This window comes from Phodopus roborovskii, unplaced genomic scaffold, assembly GCF_943737965.1.
Source record: "Phodopus roborovskii unplaced genomic scaffold, PHOROB, whole genome shotgun sequence".
In the NCBI taxonomy this organism is placed as follows: Eukaryota; Metazoa; Chordata; class Mammalia; order Rodentia; family Cricetidae; genus Phodopus; species Phodopus roborovskii.
The window spans coordinates 2,199,883-2,223,312 of record NW_026126721.1 but is presented as its reverse complement, the minus strand read 5'-3'; the positions used below and the strand labels follow the sequence as shown (position 1 = coordinate 2,223,312).

At 40.0% G+C, this 23,430-nt stretch overlaps 1 pseudogene; it reads right to left on the bottom strand.

Annotated features, from left to right (window-relative positions):
- LOC127214490 (28 kDa heat- and acid-stable phosphoprotein-like) overlaps positions 1–18,941 on the bottom strand; it is a 31,322-nt pseudogene extending 12,381 nt beyond the window's left edge.
- Positions 18,942–23,430: the final 4,489 nt, after the last annotated feature.

Here is a 23,430-nt window from a genome sequence, read left to right as displayed (position 1 = left end):
TGTACTCTTCTCTGTTCCATTTCCCCATGAATCTTCCTGGGGGATTCTGGAAAGGCAAAAAAAAAAAAAAAAAAAAAAAAAAAAAAAAAAAAAGCTAGACAGGAGCTTTAGCAAGTAACCTCAGCTCACTGGTGTCAAACTGACCTCAATCATTTACTATGGAAGAAGACTCTCATCCTTATCCACTACCAGGTAGCCTATCATGCTTCTTGCATTAGTTAAGGTTTCTTTTTTGCCAATTTTAAATTTTATTTTACATTCCAACTACAATTTTCCCTCCTACACTTCCGCCAATCCCCCCTTGATTCTCCCCCCCCACAAACCTACTTCCCAGTCTACCCTCAGTCCACTCCTCCTCATAGATAAGGGCTCGAACAAGGAATCATTAGAGAGAGTTTCTATTGCTGTGAAGAGACACAATGACCACACCAATTCATAAAAAGGAAAACATTAGATTGGGGTGGCTTACAGTTTCAGAGGTTCAACTTATTATCATCATGGTGGCACATGATGGCTTGCAGGAAGATATGGTGCTGGAGAAGTAGACTAGAGTCCTGTATTTTTCAGGCAACAGGAATGGTCTGAGTGTTACACTGAACAAAAGAGACCTCAAAACCTGCTCTCACAGTGACACACATCCTCTCACAAGGCCCTACCTACTTCTTAATAATTCCATTCCCTTTGGGGGCCATTTTTTTTTCAAACCACCGAACGTCTCCATGATTGGGGAAGGAATTTACTAGGGCTATGACAACAACACGGTCAGACAGTGTATTGAAAAATAAATTTAATGGGCAATAGTCAGAAACAGTGGTAGAAGACACCACTCTTTATTGATGGCTTTACTATGTATCCCCTAGCTTGTCTGGGACTCCCTATGTAGGCCAGATATGCCCGCCTCTGCTTCTAGAAGGCCAGTGTTAAAGATGTGTGACACCACACTCAGGTGACAACAGCACTCTTACAAGCAAGAGTGTGCTATATTCAGAGAAGCCATTATGAAGGGAAACGGTCTCATGGAGTGAGAGTAGACAATGGCTAGAGACATAATTGTGCCAACTCTTAAAAAACTGCAGCTTTCCAGGGAACCAGGCACTAAGCAGATTGGGGTGTGGGCATGCTGAGAAACTTGACTGCTGTCAAGCATTAACAATATCCTTCTCCAAAATCTATGCACAGTCTCTGTATCCCTGTAATGTAGCCTGAAGTCCTGTTCCTTTTATTAGAGTAAAGAAAGATGTCCTTGGCTCTCACTCTGTTCTTCCACATGTCTACAATAATCTTTCTCCTCCAGCATACCAGAAACAGCCATGTTTCTTTCCTCTCCTTTTTTCATTCACAATCTCTAATGCACTTCTCTCTAAAACTCGCCTTTTGTGGTCTGTGAATTGAATTGGAGAGACAAGAACTTGAAAACTAGTGGCTTTAGCAGTGATCAAGTTTCCAGGATCCTAGCGATCTGAAGACTTTCTTTCTCAAAGACACCCCAATATTCCCAAAGTGCTTTGTCACCTAGCACTTGCTTCCTTGTTGTATAGGGCTTGTCCAGTGAAGGCCTTCAAGTTAGGGCCCATCCCTCTGTTTCTTAGGTCTGAAACTCTCTACTGCAAACCCTTTCTGTGCCGCTGACATTAATAAGGATGTTTTTTCATGATGAAGGATATCTATCTTCAAGTCTTCCTTTACCCTCTTTTCTCTCTGCCCCCCCCAAAAAAAATCCCTAACAATGAACAAGACACAAGTTAAGGAAGCTTTATAGTTTTTCTTAATGTCTCTAGAACAGGGCCAGCATGATGGCACTTACTGCAGAGCTCAATGACCTTAATTCTTTCCAGGCCACCTTCACATACTGTAGAGGGAGAGAAACCACTCCCACAAGTTTTCCTCTGACTCACATGTGCACATCCACACTAAATAAATAATTAGCCAAATGCAAAAGAAAAAGTTGTTGGAGCAGAGGCAGATTTCCTGAGGGAAATTTTCCTGCCCAGATGATTAACAATCCTATTTGAAAGAACTCTTAGGGGAGGGGACAGTATTTCTTTGTTATTTACCATACATTGTCCACCTGGATAGTAATCGTATAATCTTCCTGCCAGATCAGAAGTTCATGTCTTCATCCAGGTCAAGAGATACAGGCTCAAATTCCATTCTTTTGACCAACATAAACAAACACACAAACAAACAAATAAATAAATAAACCACAGAATAAAACAGATTAAAAAAAGAATTAAGGAAAGAAAAATATGTGAAATCTATAAAAATAGCCATGTTTGGGGATGGATGATGGTCTAGGTCAGTTGGAGAAGTATGTCTGAGCAGCTGACAGAAGGTCTTTGAACTTTCTACCTCCTGTGGATGTGGCATCCTTCACATTTGCACATATTCCCTGCACTCATGATGGTACATAACTGTACCCCCACACGCTATCATGCACACACACCATACCACATGCCACACAGAGAGAGATAGGATTGATATGGTCTGTTACATCATAAAGGCCACTTTGCTCAGTTGAGCTGTATGTTGGCCTTCTTGGGAGTTTCTAACAGTTGTAGTTTGACAATACATGGCTCCAGGGTATTCTAGAAACTCTCTGGGTCACTAGAGTATCCCAGACTAGGGCTCTCTCCTTCTCCATGTCATTCCAGCCATCCCCTTCTCCATGTGTCTTTCTCATGCTACCTCTTCAGAAGGCAAAAGGACTCTACTTAGGTCTAAAATGTGAGCAACCAAAGAGAAAGCAGGTACAATCCTCTAGTACTCTTAAAAGCTGGGCCTGCAAGACAGCCTTTACATCTGCTGCATTCTATTAGGTAAAGCAGTCACACCAAACTAATTTTGTGAAGGAAAAAAATCACTTCAGTTTCTGGATGGGAAAGAACAAAGTCTTGGCAGCCATCTTTATTCCATCTCAAAACTAGTTTTGCACAGCTATATTTCTGACATTGTTCCTCAAGCAGGAAAGTGTTAAAGATATTCAATAAACACTTGGTGAATGGATCGAAAGAATGCAGGAAGGCCAACATGAACAAGAGGTGACTATGTTTTACAAGTGCTAAGATCCTTTATAGAGAGAATATGTTCATAGCAAACACAAGGTACCACAGTTGCCCAGTGACACTGTTATGAGGCTAGAAAAGAGGTGGGAAGCTCTGTGGTGCATTAAGAGCTTAATGTCAGCCTTGTGTGGTGTTACTGAGTCATGTTATTAATCACAGAGTGTGTACATAGTCCACAGTGCTAAGCCCAGGAAGCCGCTGTGCTAATCCTCTCCTCTGTCACTTAGCATGAAATCTTACTACAAAGAAACATTAACTATAATTTCTGTTGTAAAATTGATTTTTGCGTATATCTACAGGCATTGTGTGTTTGTGTGTGTGTTTTCATATGTGCATGTGTGTGTGTATGCACAGGTGCAAGCCAGTGCATCTGCACACATACCATGGCATGCATGTGGAGGTCAGAGGATAGTCAGTGAGAGTCCATTCTCTTCTTCTACTACGTGGGTCCCAGAGATCATATCAAACTTAAGTCTTTAGGCTTGGTGACAAGTACCTGTTGTCTCTGCTGGCTCTTTTTTTTTTTTTAATGAGTTGCGATAAATCAGGTAAAGTCCTGTAGGCATGAATGAAAATGAGATAATTGTATAGAAATCACCTTAAATAAAAAGCTTTTAAATCAATATTTTCATTTCAGCTTTCATGTAGAAACTCATGTAGATAACTCATAAGTTATCTTATTTTCTTTGTTTAACTCTTCCTAACATTTGCTCTTCTATCTTTCTTATGATAGGAGTTCTGAAATTTACACAATTTCTAACTTAAGACACTATTTAGGAATTGGGGACTTAGCTCAGCAGTAGAGGCCTTGCTTAGCAAACACAAGGCCCTGGGTTCAATGCTCAGCATAAGAAAAATAAAGATGTTGCTTACTATTCCAGCACTCTGGAGGTTGGGCAGGACTGCCTCATGTTTGAAGTCAAGCTCAGCCTGGGCTAAAGTAACAATTACTAAACCAACAAGGGATATGTAGAGAGAGCCTGCACTGCTCCCAAAGAAAAGTAAAGGTGATGTGTATGTAAGCCCAACACTTGGGAGTCAAAGGCATAAAGATCACTGTGATTTCCAGGCCAGCCAGGAGTATGAAACAAGTTTCTATTTCAACAACAACTGCAATTTGAATATTAAGCTAAACAATACACATCATACAAAACTCATATCAAAATACTGAGGGTAAAGGCTAATCATTTTAGGGAATACTTTTTTCAAGTTAAGAGCCTGGTCACCAGTCCAAGTCATAAAAAGAATTGTTGGCAGTGCACTGTACTATGAAACTGTTCAATATTAATTTTGAGTTGAATGTGTCTAATAGTGTAACAGGTGTTAAATGTTCAAAGTAAGTATTGTTCTCTTGTTTGAACTAAGGGACATTCTCAATGACCTAAGAATGAGACAAGAAACCTTCAAAATGCCATGGCAGGTGCTCCTAGGAGGGTTTATTTTTATTTTTCATTTCTAAAGTTTTAGGAATCAGGTTTCGTATAGTCAAGGCTAGCCTCAAACTTAACTACCTTGAATACTCTTCCTCTTTGCTTTCCCTTCTCAAGTACTAAGTGTACAACCCTGTGCCACCACGTCCAGTTTTATGTATTGCTGGGGATGAAACTCTGGAGTTCACAAACACTCTACCAACAGAATGGCATACTCATCCCCATATCCCTGGGTGGTTTTATTGGTCCTGCTCTTTCATACCCTTATTTTTCCATTCAGAGGCCTGAACTGTCTGTTCCCTATTCACCAGAAGCCCTTTCACTAGCTTTGTCTTCTAAGTTCTTCATGACTCATGCATCAGGTTGCTGGATTCCTTTTTAGAATCTGGGCACTGAAAGCACAGGTATTGCTTTAGTTCCTTGTAGCTCTGTAGTACCAGGCTTCTCATAATAGTTACTCAATAAATTCCTGTGATTTACTCAGAACACCAAGTCCCTCAAAGTCACTCTAAACCTTGGTACACAGTGGGATAAAAGAGAGTTTAACACTACTGATATTTTGGAAACCCATTTGAAATACAGAGACCCTCAAGTCTATACATAGAGACACTGCACTCATTGTGGATATGGCTGCCAGTATTAGAGTGGCTTCATTTTTCATGTATCATAAAAGAATGGATCTTCCTCTTGGAAAGGCTGCTCCTGGTCAGTGTTTATCTTTTCATACCACTTGCCCATTTGCAGGTTGTCCTTTTCCTCCTCCTCCTTCTCTTTCTTATTTTCTTTTTAATATACTTGGGGCTATCTCAGCAGTCTCATGTGGCTGGTTGAAGGTATTCTTTATCTGGATCATGCAAAGTTTCCCAGATGTGTGAGCTCACTGTAAACCAGGAAAAAAAATCAGCTGAAGATTAACTCTTCTCCCCCAAATTGAGCAGAATAATCTTCAACTCTTCTCACATCAAAATACATGCCCAGCAATTTTCAAAGATCAGAACCACCATTGAGACTCAGAGCCTTTGATGTCAGCTTTAGTTTAGGAACCAATTGTACCTATACCCTAGGAAGGGAGAATAATTTATGCATTTACACAACTCAAACTTTGCAAAATATTTGGTGGTGTTATTGAGGATACCTCCCACACCACACACACTTTAGGGGACAACTGACTACTCAGTGGAGGAAATGTAGCATCAAATTGTGTTATTTCAGTGGCAGGACTGCTAATTATGAACCAGTTGATAAATATGTTACAAATATGCAATAACCTTGTCCCTTCATTTATGTTTGCCTCTGTGCTAATTTTCTTTCTAAATTAAACTCTTCAGATTAGAGTGGAAGGTGTAGAATTTTTGCTTCAGTTAAACAGTCTTGGCTTCTTCACGGGATTTAACCAGCTCTTTTGGCTCATGCTTTTCTTGCTCATCGTACTTAAAGGTTTGATGTGTTTATCAAGATGGTTTGATAGTGAACACCAGGCCATCAGGGTACTGCCTCATAATCTCAGGTTTAAAGAATTCCAAATGAGACATGTGGGTCTACCATGCTGGGTAGGTAGATGAAGTTTACACAGTTTCTGTGCCAAGACACAAAGCTGTTAAGAATTTGTCTACATTCCTGTCATACTTGTTTCCCCTTCTGCCCTAACATGGGAAGTATGCTCAAGTTAGTTGTGTAAGTGACTCTTCCGGAAATAGTCTCTCTGTACAGAAATCAAAATAGAGCATGAGAGCTGGAACGGGTAGCTGGCTTCCATTCTCCCAAGTACAGCACCGATGTAGAGGCCATTGAAATAGAGAGGGCACTCCATTGGCAGCTTTGAGCAGTGATTTTCAGCCTATGCCATGCCAGGAAAGTCTCTCTGGTGAGGACACTTAACTGAACTCATCCATGAACATCAAGTTTCATGCTCAATATAAAGACAGCACATGGGGAAGTATACCCTATCTCTACGTAGAGGGCCATCTTTTTTATTAAAGGCAATTAGGAGCTACTTTAGATTTTGAGATGATTACTTGATCAGGAAGCCCTGTTTTTTTTCTAAAACAATCATTTGTTTGTAATTAGTTGTGTGTGTTCCTTTTAGATTATAAACTCTGCGATGATCAATGTGTATCTCTTCCACTTCTGCATCTCTGAAACTCTCAATGATAAATGTAGATTACATGCCAATCAATAAATAGTATGCAATCATATAGAGATTGAACGATGGATAAATGAATGCTATCCAGTAATGTATAGATATTTAATGCTGAGCAAATGAACAGTAACAATAACTATATGTAGATCGAAGGACAAATGAACATCCAGTTGTGTAAGTCAAATGCTGAACAAATAAATGCTATCCTTGAAAATAATGGCCATTGCTACTTGAGATCATTCTTCAGTTGTTGCTTGATTTAACTTGCTTATAGGGAAAAGGGCATCTGTACTATATCTATATAGTATGCTATAAAAACACAGGTAATATAACTTAGAGGCAATTGCTGAATTCTTTGGGAATGCAGACGATCTAGATCATTCCTGTATGCCAGTTAGTCAGTTAGTTAACTTTGGTCACTTGAGACACTGACTTACTACCAGGGCCATAAAATATTGGTGATTTTTTTTATCAGTTGGTTTGAAAGGTTTTAAAAGATGAATATTATAAGAAATGCCATATGTTTACCTATGGGTCACTGTGGTATTTGCTTGTAACTGCATTCTCCACAGAGGCCAGTGCTTGGTGAAATCTAGACCCATTCTGCCCTTTACTCCACCAGTTAGACATATGTCATCTAATCCTTGCAGGCTTCTTACAGATCACACACCCTTGGAGAAAGAAAACAGCTTTCATAAATAATGGCTTATTCCAAAAGGTAGCACATGGATAGAGTTCCAATTGTCTAAGGAAAACATATAGTTTCTTCTCAAGTATTTAAAAGCTTAAGGAGAACAGTGTTTTTGCCATGATAAATTGGGTATCAAAGTTTGAAGAAATCCATTTGGCTTCAAGCAAGCATGTAGATTTGTCTTGTAGTTTAAAAGATTTAGACAAGAGAGACCAAAGAGTGGAAATCTTTTTAATGTGTTTTCAAAATCAGAGAGGGGCATGTTTTCTAGATCTATAAGTGGGAAATCTTTTTATGCTGTTCTTAAAACATTAGGTCATCTTCTTCCTTCCTAAAGCGGCATGGATATCTCAGCCAGTGTGTTTGGTAGCTTAGTACAAGCCTTTTATCAGTTGTCATTCACCAGATGTGCTCACCCACACTGTAGAGACAAGAAGACACACTAACCAGTTGTGTTTGTATGTTGCCACTTTTAAGATGGGCAAAGTGTGAACATGATTGCAAATTTAGTTCAATTTCATTTACTCTGTGCTGTTTTGTGAGGTGGGGTCTTGCCATGCAGCTCAGGTTGGCCTTGAAGCTTCAACAATATGGGATGGGGGTGGGGGGAAACAGGGCAGGAGGGGAGGGTGAGGGAACTGGGATTGATATGTAAAACAAGCTTGTTTCAAATTTAAATAAAAATATTATCATAAAAAAGAAAACCAAACAAAAATATTGTAAAAAGATTTGTTTTATGTGTATGAGTATTTTGCCTGCATGTCTATGTGTGCATCACATGATGTTCATAGCTGATGTCTGCAAAGGTCAGGATAATTGGATCCCCTAGTAGTGCAGTCACTGATGGTTGTGAATCACTATGTGGGTAGTGGAAACCCAACTCAGGTCAGCTGCAAGAGCAACAAGTGTTCTTAACCATTGAGTCATCTCTTCAGCCCTTTCATCAGTCTTCTGCTTCAGTATCCCAGTGCTGAAATCAGATGTATGTGGCCACCACACCCAGTTTACATTCATCTTACTTTGATAATATAAAATACCTATACTAATCGCTCTCATTGTAAACTTGTTTCTAAGAGTAACATTCTAGCAGACTCTTTAGATGCTATCTGATTGTATTTTAGTCTTTTCATTGATAGAAGCTAGAGTTATATTTGTGCATTGCAGAGTTTCATATGACAATCACAAGGATGTTAGCTCACATGCAAAGGTGGGCAGTAAGTGGCTGTTAAGTGGGGTAAACATAGTCCATTATAATTTGACTCTAAACTTTTAATGTTCCAGTTCTCCACAATTACAGTTTTAAATAGTCAGGGGCTGCCAAGATGTCTCAGTAATTAAAGGTTCCAGCCATCAGGTCCGATGACCTGTGTTTGATCCCTGGGACCCCCAGGGTGGAGGGAAAGAACCAACTTTTTGACGTTAACCTCAGACCTTCAGTATACACCATGGCACTCATGTGCCCCACCATAAACACTAAATAAATAAATAATTGAATATAAAATTAGTCAACTTTGTAAAACCTTGTGTGATTGTGTGTGTATGTGTGTTTGTAGTGTGTGTGGAGATAGTATTTTGAAGCAGGGTCTCAGTAGGTGGCCCTGTCTAACCCAGAAATCATAGTGTCTCACTATGTGGTCCTTTCTAACCCAGAAATTTCCATATAGACCAGCCTTGCTTTGGACGCACAGAGATCCTCCTGCATCATCTTTCACTCAGTATACATGTAGAATACCCAAGACAAGTAAGCACGCCCCCCCCCACCCTGAACTTGAGTTTATAGTAGTAATTGGTGGAATGGTAATATTTGTGATGTCATATGAAATTAATAAAGCATAAGTTTTAGGCAACGTGGTCAGTGTTTGATGCTAACTTGGAAAACCTGGGGAGAAAAGCAGTCTGGCTATGAGGAGTTGGCATTTGTGATTATCTGGAAGTACTGTTTGCTGACACCACCCGGAACTGAGGTCCCCAAGAGCCACTGATAATGTTTATATCCTATGCTATTTTACACACTGGTAATAGGACACAAAATGATTCCCAATCAGTAGGTCCCATGTATACATTAGAAATTGTAACATGTACCATTCCAAAGCACAACTTGTTCCCAACCCCCCCCCCCTTCCTGGCTTGTTGTGCCTTGGCCAAGGAAGGAGAACTGGGAAAACACAATGGTTTGAATGAGTATTCCCCATAGGCTCTGGCATTTCAAAGCTTATTCCTTAGTTGGTGGCACTATTTGGGGGTGGCTTGGCATGGGTGGCCTTGCTGGAGGAAGTATGTCATTAGGGACTAGGTTTGAAGTTTCACAGCTTCATCCGTTCCCAGTGTGCTCTCTGATTAGTTCTTGTTGCTCAAGATGAGGATTCCTAGCTGTTCCTTCCATCATGACTGCTACCCCTGGCATGATTCTCATACCACAATAAACCTAACCCTTTAGAACTGTGAGCCCAAATAAATTCTTTCTCCTATAAGTTGCCTTGGTCGCAGCAACAGATAAACAAGTCACAAAGCAGCTTTGTTTCATTTGATTTCAACTAACAAAACCAGGTCTGATGTTTAAGGAAACACCATTTCTGAGAGGACGTGAAACTGAAAACTCTGGATGTCTAGGCCACACTTTAATCAGTGGACATAGGACTCTGCAAGCCCACTGCCCAGGCAGCATTATTAATCTATCAAGCGATTTTTCTGCATGTATGACAAGGATAACACTTCCCATTTGAAAACAAACCTTACTTAGGCTGACTTTCTGTTTCCAGATCACTTGACTCAGAAATAGTAATTGATGCCCCGCTGTAACAGCTTGCTAGAGCATCTTCATTTGAGAAAGTGAGGAAAGCATAGAGTCTAATTATGGTTCCAGAACATTAGAGATGTATAATACAATCACATGAAAATGGTGTCATCTAATAAATGATAGCTCCAAATCAGACATTATTTTATATATTTTCCATATATTGCCTCACTGAATCTTTATAAACAATCCTTATAAGGGAAGTATTGTTATTTTAATATTTTTACTAAAAAATGAAAGGTATGAAAGAATAAATTTCTCTACTTATTTTTATTTTGTGTGCATTGGTGTTTTTCCTTGAGTAACTGTAGTTGCAGACAGTTGTGAGCTGCCTTGTTGGTGCTAGGAATTGAACATGGGTCCTCTGGAAGAACATCCAGTGTTCTTAGCTGCTGAGCCATCTTTCCAGCTCCCAAGAAGTTTATTTATAAAATGAGAGAAAGGAACTAAGTTGCAGAGGCAGTAGACCATCCATTCCCAGGTTTTCATATCATGATTATACTGCTTCTTAATTCATTTTGCAGATGGATGATGACTTAGTAGAAAAGAATACAATTTCAATCAAGGGTAGAGTGTAAACCTAATACTCTGAACATACCTCAAGGTATATCCTTTCCTGCAATATGAGAATCCCAAACTTAGCCAGGAATGACAGTATATTAATAGCTACAATCCAAGCATTCGGGAAGCTGAATTAAGAGGCTTTAGAGTATAAACTAGCCTTGGCTGTATAGCACTTTCCAAGCCAGCACAGGCTATGAAGTGAGACACTGTTTCAACAAGCATAGTATAATCTTAAAAGGCTTGAAAAACAGAAGTTTATAAATTTGGTCTCCAGATTCATTGGCCCACAAAACTTAAAGGGAACCAATTTTGTGGCCATACATATTTTATCTCCCTGAGTATAAACATTAGGTTACTATGTTCCCTACTCCTTTTGGGGTTGTGGAAATTTGAAGGTCTGCATAAAATATTTCCAGCTCATCAGGTTGTGTTTCCCTTCCTTTGAAGTTACAAATGGTCATGCAATAACTGATTTGGCTAATGTTAGCAGACATGATATATGCTATCTTTTAAATTTTATTTTATTGATGTTTTGCTTGCATGTATGTCTGTGTGAGGGTGTTGGATCCCCTGGAACTGGAGTTACAGACAGGTGTGATCCACTGTGTGAGTGCCGGCAATTGAACCTGGGTCCTGTGGAAGAGCAGCCATTCTTCTTAACAGCTGAGCCATCTCTCCAGGCTGGGCATATGCCATTTTTAAGCATTATTTAAAAGATAGTTTGCAGTTAACTTGAACTCGATTTTCCACTGGAATGTTGGCTTGAAATGCTGCTTGTTTTGTGTGATGGCAATTTTTTATGTGTCACCTTGACTGGGCAAAGGGATGCTCTACTAGCTGGCAAAGTATTTCTGATTGTGTCTGTGTTTCCAGAAGATGCCAGCACTGGAATTGAGTGGCTGAGTGAAAAGTATCACCACCAGACCAATGAGGAATAAATTGCTATGACTTTGTAGTCAGGTTGCCAACTGCACATTGTTATGTTACCTGGTAACTGGGGTTCCATTTTGGGTTCTTTGTCTTGTTGATAAAAGAATTTGGAAACAAACTCAGAAGGAAGAATCTCAAGGAACATTTTTACTAGAACGTGAAAGAAAACCTACAGCCCAGGCAAGTGTAAATCCTAGCAGCTGTGGGGAGGAGGGAGATAGACAAAAGAAGAGAAAGTCACACTTTTATTGTTTTTGGTTTTTTCAAGAGAGGGTTTCTTTGTGTAGCTGTGACTGTCCTAGAACTTGCTCTGTAGACCACACTGACCTGGAATTCACAGAGATCCATCTGCCTTTGCTTCCTGAGTGTTGGATTTAAAGGTGTGGACTACCATCTCCCAACCTAGAAAGTCATACTTTAAAAAAAAATTATTTCTTTAAAGTGTGTGTGTGTGTTTATGCATATTAATGTGAGTCCAAGTGCCTGTAGATGCTAGAGATTTTGGATGCCCTGAAATTGTTCTTAATGGGAGATATGGGTTGTTTGAGATGGGTGCTGGAAGACAAACTGTGGTCTTCTTCAAGAGCGTTATATGCTTTTAGTCACTGAGTCATCTCTACAGATCCCTGCTTTTAGGTGACATAGAAAGGATGATTGGGGTATCTTCTGAAAAAATTGACAAGGCACAGAGGGTTAGGGCAAGCACACTTAGGATTTTGGCTGGTAGCCAAAGAAGAAATAAAAAGCGTGAAAAGAGAAGCTATGTGTTTTGAGTTAGAACTCAGAAAACCAGACAGGCATAACACTGAAGCTTCTGGGGAGTGCACGTACATTATCTCATTAAGGGGATAATTCTTCCCATCTCCTTAACAAGTATTCAATAAATTCCTTCCTGAAAGGTGGTGTCTTGAAAGGTGATTGGCAGTCCCAGTTGGATTAGCTTTGAAGGGAGGGCAATAGTATATAATGTTCTGATCTTTGGGGCAAATCAGAATGCCATGTTTTTATCCAGGACCAAAGGTAGAACCTGAATTCCATTCATTTGATCAGGAACCAGTAACTTTCCATTAATGGACCTCAAAAAAGCCCTGAAAATTCCACATTTCCATTTGGCATTTTATGTATTAAGGAGAAGCATTTGTGTTTTTTAGTGTTACCAGGGAAATGAAAAGTAGGTTCCAAAGTAGATTGTGAAGAAGGGGTCGATCCTCAATGACCTCTTAGCTGGCTAATGTCTGTCTAGCTATATAACAGTAATAGTGGCCCTAAAATCCTAAGTGGCTATCACATACAGATTCTGAAGCACATCCATTTTACACTTTGAGTGGGAATGTTAGAGCTTCTGGGAAGGTGGCAGTGGCCAAGCCTAAATCATCACCTAACTTGAATACCTACACTTAGGATTTGACTGAGGAAATATTCCTTGCAATTAAAGCAAACTTGAAAAGCACTGTAATTTCATATTTTAGAGAGACCTTCAACACCAAGAATTAAAAATCAGGATACATTGGGGAGGCAATGTGACTCAGTGGGTCATTAAATGTGAAGAGCCTGATTTTGATCTTCAGAACCTAGATGATGGAGAGAATTGATTCCTGCAAGTTGTCCCCTAACTGCCACATGAGTGTCTTGGCATGAGAACTCTCTCTCTCTCTCTCTCTCTCTCTCTCTCTCTCTCTCTCTCACACACACACACACACACACACACATTAATGATGATGAGGAGGACAATAAAATAAATTCAAAATATCAGAGGCAAAGTTGCCAGGTGGCTTTTCCCTAAACCATGATGAAAAAAAAACATTTATTTATTAAAACACTAATAAAAAACACTCATAAAAAATATTGTTCACTCTGGTGATGACATGGCCAGTGCTTCTTCTGGCCTCCACAGTCACCAAGCACCCAATTGGTGCAAAGACATGCAAGCAAAATGCCCATACACATAAAATAAAGACAACCGATTAAAACTGTTTATGTTTAAAGTATAAACCATGGTGCTCTGATACATATATACACACACAGAGTGAGATGACTATAATAAAACAAATCATTGTATACATGAGCTACTTTGCATATTTCATTTTGTACTGTATTTTATGAGAGCACCTGAAATGTACTCTAAGCTAATTGCCAATACACAATAGTCTTCACTTCCTCCCTTCTTCCCTCCCTTCCCCCTTCCCTTGTCACAGAGATCTGCCTGCCTCAGTCTCCTGAGTGCTGGGATCAAAGGCATGCACCACCACCACTCAGCTTAGGGTATTCTTTTTAGTCCTTGTGTTCTCCTGTACATTTCTGTACTTACCTGACATGACGGCCACTTTGTACCTTCTGATAAACATGTTCTTATTTCTCAAAATTTAAGAGGTTTTATTTATTTTTATGTATATGGATGGTATCTTCATTAGGATTTCTATTGATGCGATGAAACACCATGACCAAAAGCAAGTTGTAGTTAGAGAGGACAGAGTTTATTTGGTTTACACTTACACATCATACTCCATCACTCAAGGAAGTCAGGACAAGAACACAAGAACTCAAACAAAGCATGAAACTGGAGGCAGTAGTTGATGCAGAGGCCATGGAGGGGTGATGTTTACTTGGCCTGTTCTCCATGGTTTGCTCAGCTTGCTTTTATTTATTTATTTTTTTTGGTTTATCATTCCAGGTGTATTCCCATCCAAAATGGGCTAGACTCTCTCCCCCATCAATAACTGATTAAGAAAATGTTCTACATGCTTGCCTACAGCCAATCTTATGGAGCTATTTTCTCAATGGAGGCTCCCTCCTATTTGATGATTCTAGTTTGTGTCAAGTTAACATAAAACTAGGCAGCACAGGTGTTTTGCCTGCATGTATGTCTGTGTACCGTGTGTGTGCCTGGTATTGGAGGAAGACAGAAGAAGGCCTTGGTTACCCTGGAACTGGAGTTACAGATGGTTATGAGTAGCCATGCAGGTGCTGGCAACTGAACTTGGTTTTTTGCAAGAGGAACAGGTGCTTTAAATCACTGAGCCATCTCTACAGCCTTGATTTTTATTTCTCTCTTCTAACTATTGTAGAGAGTTTTCATGTTTTAAAAATGTTGGATGTAGCAGCACATGCCTGTAATCTGGATTCTCAGGAAGCAGAGACATGAGGATCCTGTTGCCAATAAACAGAAAGAATACAAACAAAATTCGAGGTGTAATTTGAAGATCGTAAAATCAAGTACTCTAACAGTGTGCATTTCCTTTGTGTTTAGTGCATGGTTACAAAGTTAGTCCCAGGCAGGGCCAGCACTTTCATTTCTTGATGTAGCAAAAGGAGGAGAGTTGACTCTCTGGAGTTGTCTCAGGATGTCATGCGTATCAGAGTAACCTCTTCCTTCAGTGTATCTCCAGTGAGGCAGTTTATATCTCAGGGGAGCAAAATCAATTGTGTCTTCTCCAGAGCCCAATTGCAATCTTGAAAGACAGTAGGACTTGGCAGCTGCCAGCCAGTGCCTGTCATTCACTTCCTTTTCAGCAAGTAGATGCTTGAGACTGGGAACAGTAAGCTTTATTATTTACCTTTGAAAAATTCCTCCTTTCTTGGAGATGCTAGGAAAGACAAAGGTCTCTCTGGGGATCCATTTTCAGCCATCACTCATTCCCTTCTTATGCATCCCTTTACAAACATCCCCTTGGGGAACTGGCTTGCCCAGGCCAGATATGGCTGTATAATGAGCATACCTTCCCAGATGGGATCTTCCTCAATATGTGGCTTACCTAGTAACTAGATAGAAATGCACTCACCAGGTACTACCTGAATCAGGAGGGCCCAGGTGTTTGAAAAGTCCTCCAGGTGATTTGGCTGTGGTTACCATTTGTAGTTCATTGAGATGACACCTGATCGAGTATGGCTGCTACTAGATGGTTAGAGTCGGGGCCTGAGTCCTGCAAGTCCAGACAAGCTAGGTTTCTCAATTCATCCTCAACAGTCCTATAAAAGAGACAAGGGATAGTGAAAAGCTGGAAGAGGAGATTTATTCAATGTGGCCACATTATGAAGAGGAACAAAAGAAATCCAGTGAGTACACCCCCAAGTCCATCTCTGAGGTCCTGACAAGAAGTTTGGATTTAAACAGAGGACAAGAGGCAGGAAGTTTGTATAACTAAGTGTTCCTAGTCTAGGTGTGGTTCCATCCATCTCCATCATTGTGTGGTCTGTACTCTTTCAGATAAAGCGCTCTGAAAAATTGTTCTCACCGTGCCTAATCTTTCTAGCAGAGGTAATCCTGTTCTGGCCAGTATCAGGCTCCCTGCCTTCTCTTCCCAATGTGAAATTCTTGAAGAAACACCAATTTCTTGAAGTCTATTCATTGACAGCCAAAGGGAGGGGCACAAGTGTCTCTAGAATATCTTCATCCCTACCAGAATCATTAGATTATGAAATGGTCTAAAAGCTAGCAGCTAGCTCTGAGTTCTAGTAATTCACCAACAAAGAGATAAGCAGATCAAACAAAATGCCTGAAGCTCACATGGCCTTCAATGCCCCCCACATACTCCTGCCCTCAACCACCTACAGCTGTTTTATCCTTGGATAATATCCTTCTCCTTCAAGAAACTCTATGTAAATTTCACTGCAAATATATTTGCTTGAAAAAAAATTTAAAAATAGTGGGGAGAGAGTCAAGAGAATCTCTTTGAACCCTACAAGTTGACCTAGAGTTAGAAAACTAATTTGATGACAAATCTCAATAATAATGCCCCATATCAGGGGTGGGAATTTCAGACAATGGAGCAGAGAAAGTTCAGGTTCCTGATCAGACACTGGCCCAGAATCCCATTGTTGTTTAAAAAAGCAAGGCCAGGGTGATATAAGGAGGTAAGGATCCATTTTTCCAAAGGCTTGATGTGGTAAGGGGTGAGGGTGGCTGCAGTGGAGGAGGGAAGTTAGTAATAGTGAGACTAGACAGACCGCAAGATCTTCAAGCATCTGTAAGAAGTTAGGCAGATGGAAAAGCTCTCTTAGAAGATGTTAGTGACTATGTAAAAACCACAGCTTTTACCTCAAAGGAAATAAGAATGCATGACTATGGCCTGAGCACACAGATTTAGATTATTATTATTCCAAATGCCATGTTCAACTTGGCAGTTTTTTTTTTTTGTTTTGTTTTGTTTTTGTTTGTTTGTTTTTTTTTCTTTGTCTATTTTTTTTTTCGAGGCAGGGTTTCTCTGTAGCTTTGGAGGCTGTCCAGGAACTTGCTCTGTAGACCAGGCTCTCCTCAAACTTAGAGATCACCCTGCCTCTGCCTCTGAAATGCAGAGGCACTAAAGGTGTGTGCCACCACTACCCAGCAACTATGGTAGCAGTTTTATGAAGTTTTTTTTTTTTTTTTTTTTTTTTTTTTTTTTTTAGTAACAGAACAATGAAAGGTCAGAATTCCACACATGTTTGTAATGCATTGGCTGAAGCACCAGGTGGTTAAATTCCAGGGAAGCAGGAAAACCTCTTCTATGGGCCTGCGATATTATATGATAACATTCTTAGCTTTGCAGTTCTGGATGCTAAAAGTCTGTTAAGTTGATGGATACCAAAAGATTTCATGTGATAGTCACACTGATGTTAGGTCAGACACAGAGGTGGGTGATGAATGGCTATTTGCAGGGCTAAAGCTATCCTGAAATAACTCAGACCCAGATCTGTACCACCTCAACCAATCCACAATCACAAAAGTTCTTCTAATCAGTCAATCAGCCTTTGGAGACTATTAAGTGCAGGTTTGGCTCCTTTCTAGGAACCTTTACCAAGGCTGGAAAGAACACATTATGCAGAGCAAGGTAGAAACGAAATGGCTTTGCTTATCATGAACCAGTTCTCCAGATAGACACCCAAGGAGTTGCTTGCTGGGCCTTGGGTGGTGATGTTAATAAGTATTTGTCTAGACTGGTCAGTGATTATAGACAGACATTTCAGGTCGCCACCTATGATCACAAATGTAAACTTGAAAAGTCTGTATCTGGTCTTGACCCACATGAGCATGGGCATGAGTGGTGTATTAGCGAGCTCTAGCACTTGCACTTTGGCATGTTGATGATATAATCTTTTGGGTCAATGATCTACTAAGGGAATGCATTCCAAAGGTTTAACCTGATCGTTGAAAGTTGTTTGCTAGATAAGGCAGAGAGGTGCAGACTCAATATTGTTATATGAAAAAAATATAGCTAAAGATAACTTGGCTGCCAATCAAAAACTTTCTAATACTTCACAATCAGGAAGTCCTACTTCATTAGTCTGCAGAACCTTCAACATAGGTGACTTACTCCAGTCCAAAGTCAATGTTAAAATACAAACTTCTTGGCATTTCTCTAATAAAGCAATTCTCTCTAATTACAAAACAAAGTTGTTGACTTTAATTTGATTAACCTATCTGTTTTATAATTAAAGAGATTTGGCTTCATTAGATAATTCCTAAATCCCTCTTTTAGAAGAGTCATGGCCAAACTTAAGCATTCAGCACATACACATGCATGGCAGATTTTAAAAGAACTGCTTATTCATGTTTATGTATATGTACATATGTGTATGCAAGGGCATGTACCTGCATGTGTGCATAGACCTGAAAAGGGTATTGGATCCTTCAAATCTGGAGTTAATACATGTTTGCAAGGTATGAGGCTTGATATGTGGGTGCTGCCATTTAAAGTTCTGATTGTGCACCAAGCACTCTTAAACACTGAACCATTTCTTGAGCTACCAGAGATTTAAAATTATATTATTATTATTACTATTATTATTACAAGCATACTTCAAGAATTGAACTGTGTGAACCACTTAAAGCTGAATATAGTTGTTGCAACTGAAAAATGTAATTTTTTTTCTCTGTGACCATAAATCTGGTATGTATACCAGTTGTTATTGTTAGGTCTCAGGTTGTCCAAATATCCAGAAATGAGCTAAAATTGGACTGCAGGAGGATTTCTGGTGATTAGATAAAAGCCAGTATTCCTCAAGAACTTGTGAAACTGGTACCCATCTGCTGAAAGGAGTAATTTCCCTTACCTCTGGCAGAAGGAACATATGGCTCCATTGACATAACCTCTGGCTGTATATCAACGCCCATGCAAGCTTCCAGGTTCCCTCAGTCCCTTTTAACAAGTACTTGTATAAAACCCAAAGCTCCTATGCCAGTCTCCTGGCCTTTCCCTTCCCCCAGCTACTCTCACTACCTATAACCCACTATTCTCTACTATTTCTATACTTATTCCTTCTTAGTCACTCTCTTTTTCTCATACTTTTTCTCACTATGCTTTCTCCATTTCTTATCTCTTGCCAATTCTCCTCTCTGTTGCAGAATGGCCATGTCGAGTCTGCTGGCTGTGTCTAGTCTACTTCTTTCTCTCTCTCTCTCTTTTTTCTTGTCTAAAATACAAACCTCAACCTTATCATGGAGAAGTCATATTGGCAGTTTCTTTACTGTGTCCCCTCAAGTACAGTTAAGTTAGCTCCCTCTAAAAAGAATCATCATGACTGAAGTGTATTCTTTTCCATGTTGAAAACATAATGGAAATAAAGTTATGAGGGACAGGAAAACTTTAAGAAGAGGTTAGAAATAAGTTAATTAATATTTTTAAAAGATTTACTAGTTTTACTTTATGTACATGTGCATTTTGCATACATAGTGTGCGTGTGTGTGTGTGTGTGTGTGTGTGTGTGTGTGTGTGTGTGTGTGTGTGTGTGTACCATGTGTATGCCCGGTATCTGTGGAAGTCAAAAGAGGGTGTCATAGCCCCTGGAAGAGGAGTTATAGATGGTTGTGAGCCACGATGAGTGTGCTGAGAACTGAACCTGTGGCCCCTGCAAGTGCTCTTACTTGCTAAGCCAATTCTCCCACCCCATTTTGTAAAAGTATGAAACAGTTTAGTGCTGTGCTCCTCTGTAACTACCAGCAGACTACATCTCTGTAGAGTAATGAAATTACTTTCTAGGGGCTGGAGTGATGGCTTAGTGGTTAATAGCACTGGCTGCTCTTCCAGGGGACCCAGGTTTGATTCACAACATCCACATAGTAGTTCATGACAACCTCCAGGGCTAGTTCCAGGAGATCCAAAGACCTTTCTGGCCTCTTTGAACACCAGTTATACATATGGTACACAGACATACATGCAAGAAAATACTTGTACAAATAGTCTTAGGGCTTCTGTTGTTGCAATGAACATCATGACCAAAATGCAAGTTGGGGAGGAAAGGGTTTATTTGGCTTACACATCAACATTACTGTTCATCATTGGATGAAGTCAGGACAGGAACTCAAACAGGGCAGGACTCTGGAGGCAGGAGCTGATGCAGAGGCCATGTAGGAGTGTTGCTTCCTGGCTTTTTTCCAATGGCTTGCTCAGCTTGCTTTCTTATAGAACCCAGGCCCACCAGCCCAGGGATGGCACCACCCACCGAGGACTAGATCCTACCTCATTGGGTCACTAATTGAGAAAATCCCTTATAACTGGATCTCATGGAGAAATTTCCTCCACTGAGATTCCTTCCTCTCTGATGACTCTAGATTGTATCAAGTTGTCAGAAAAAAAAAAAAAAAAAACTAACAGCCAGTATACACATAGAAAATTTAAAAAAAAATAAATGCTTTCTAATATTATACTGGGATCTTGCTGCAGTGTTAGATAGTTTTGCGCTATTATCCTTTATCATCGTGTTCTACATTATAGGACAAATTGATGATATAAACCCCAAATTCTTCTTTAGGAATTGTCTGTGTGCAGATTTGTTTACCTGTGTGTGCATGTGAGGAAAACATTGGGCATCATTCTCTATTGCTGTCTTTGTATTGCATTGAGACAGGGTTTCTAACTGAACCTGACGTTTATCAATTTGGCAAGGCTAGCTAGTCAGCATGTTACCAGGATCTACCTGTCTTCACCTACTTAATGCTGGGAATACAGGCATGTGTGGCTGTGCTCAGATTTCATATAGTTAAATGCAAGTCTTTATATTTGCATAGCAAGCACTCCTACCCACTGAGACATCTCTCCAGCCCCATGCAACTTATTAAATTGATTTTATTTAAGGTTAAAGCCAATCATTTTAGGAAACGTCTAAAATGTATGGACTTCATGATTTTACCTTTCATGCTTATCTGCTAAATTGTGCAGTCAGTTCAGATATAGCTTGACTAGCAGGCACACAAGCAAAAGAACTGGCAGGCAGGCAAGCAAGCAGGAGAGTAGGCAGAACAGTCCCTGGAAAACAGCTCTAAATTTCTTACCACTGTGTGCTTGATCTCTGGTGTGTCTACTACAATGGAGCTGTTCCAAAGCCCACCTCTTGTTTCTCTATTGCATGGCCATATTTTTCTGGGCCTGACTGGAGGTTACCATGACTCTTCTCCACTGTATTCTTGCTTTCCAAAAAAGGAGAATTATGATCAATTAACCTAACAACATATCTGAGAGATTGGCAAAGAGACCACTCCTTTTGTCTTTGTTGTTTGGTTTTTCAAGACAGGATTTCTCTGTGTAGCTTTGGAATCTCTCTTGGCGCTCACTGTGTAGACCAGCCTGGCCTTGAACTCATATAGCTTTGCCTGCCTCTGCCTCCCTAGTGCTGGGATTAAAGGCATGAACCACTACTGCATGGCTGAGATCACTTCTTTATAGAACATGAATACATAAAAGATACCAACGCAATAATGAAGGAGCTCACATTATAGTCAGCATGGTTTTGGGGTGCTATGATCCCATGATAAATATATGCTCTTTAAAAATTAGCCTCTAGATCTGGGTGTACCCACTTGGGTTCCTTTACCAGCACAGTATAAACCAGGCATGGTAGCATACTTCTAAATTCCCTATTCTGGTGAGGTGGAGGCAGAAGGACCTGAAGTTTATTGCTGTCTTTGAGAAAAAGTGAATAAATTAATAACTAAAACAAGCCTTTAGAAATTCTTAATACTTTATTGTGTGTGGGCAATTCCTGTGGCCTTTACATGCTTCTTTGGGTTAGAGGATTTATTGCAACATGCCTTTGCACTGGTTTTAAATAGCATCTTTATTCTTTTTCCTTTTCATCCTTGGCCTTTCACTAAACAAACTTAGAACATTTTCAGAGCATTAAGTTTTTTTTTCCACCTTAAAGTTAGAACTGAGATAGAATTTCACAGAAAGAAGCAGACTAGCTACTAACATATGCTGCAGTATCTCATCCACAGGTTTGTAGTGTGGATTCTGTGTGTGTGTGTGTGTGTGTGTGTGTGTGTGTGTGTGTGTGTGTGTGTGTGTGTGTGTGTGTGTGATGATTGTTATGCTCTGAGCCAATCAGCCCACATATGAAACCTTATCCCACTCCCAAGAGGCTGCACTATGAACACAGCAGCAGCAGCTTGTTTGCTTACACTGACATATTTGATTTTCAAGAACATTTGAATACTTAACTGCATAGCACATTATTCCTTTCTAGAAATGCTGTGGGATTTAGCGATTTGGTGAGCCACCAGAAAGATCTAGGCCAATGCCACATTTGGTGTCATTTGTCAGTAGATCTCTTGAATATTCACAGCTTACTGATTAAAACTTAAAGTTTCTTTTCTTCTCTGTTATCCTGCCCAGAGGGTCTCATGTTGTCCAGCCTGGTTTTGAACTCACTATGGAGCTGAGGATGACCTTGAACCCCTAGTAGTCCTGCATCCATCTCTTAAGATGCTGGGCTTACAAGTGTTCTCTATCGGATTCATTATGTGGTGCGTGGTATTGAACCTACAGCTTTGTGCATTCTAGGCAAGCATTCTGCTGCCTGAACTGCTTCCCCAGCCCAAAAAGATAACTTCAAAACAAAGGGTAAATCCATGCATCTCATGAAAATCTAAAGTGAGCTCAAAATATATTTGATGTAATTCATAAACCATATTATGGTCAGTTCAAGTAGAGTTAATGAACCATTGACTTCTGTAGAGTCAAGATTATTGAGGTGAATTTACAAGTGGACATAAATTGGTGATGCCCCTGCCCCCTGCACCAGAGGTATGATTAAATGATCAATTGAAATGCCACCAGGTAGATTTTGTAACCAGTGTTTTAATGTAAAAGCCCCAGTTTCCTGCATGTCCAAAAAGGGAGGCTCAAGGAGTCCTCTCAATATGCAAATTAAAGGGATGAGTAATCATGACCAGCAGAGTAAAGATTTACCCAATGTGGCTATAGTGGAGAAAAACAAATAAAGGAGTTCAATGACTCTCAAGTCTGTTTTCAAGATACTGACAGGAGTTTTAGGTTTAAATAGAGAAAGGTCTGGAACAAGAAGCATAAGGCCTGCATAATTAAGCAGCACTGGTCAAAGTGTGGTCTGGTTAATCATTAACTCTGGTTCTGCCAGGTGATCTAAGACATTATCATAACTTTAGCTGGAGGGGATTGATCTGATGCTTATGAGATGATCAACTCCTGCTCCAGGGTGCAACCTCCTGTCATAGATAATTGCCCTTGTGCAGGAGTGAGGTCCTTCCTGCCAGATCCTCATTGTTCTTGGCATCTAAGGTGCTATAGGTTTATGACCATGACTTATTTTTGCTAAGACGAGTTAGACAGAAGGCTGTCTTTGAGTGCTTATTATGTCTGCAGCATGCAGCAGGAAATCTGACACAGAGTAAAGGAGACAGACCCCAAATGAAAGCAGAGGTGCTGGCTTTCCATCTGGCTTTTATTATCCTGAGGGCACAAGTGAGGTGCCCATTGCTTTTTAGTCAAAGCAGCTTCTAATGCCTGCTATAGTTGTGGTCATATATCTGTGAGCAAAACTTATTTTGTACCATATCAGCTACCACAATTTACTCAGGTATAATATAG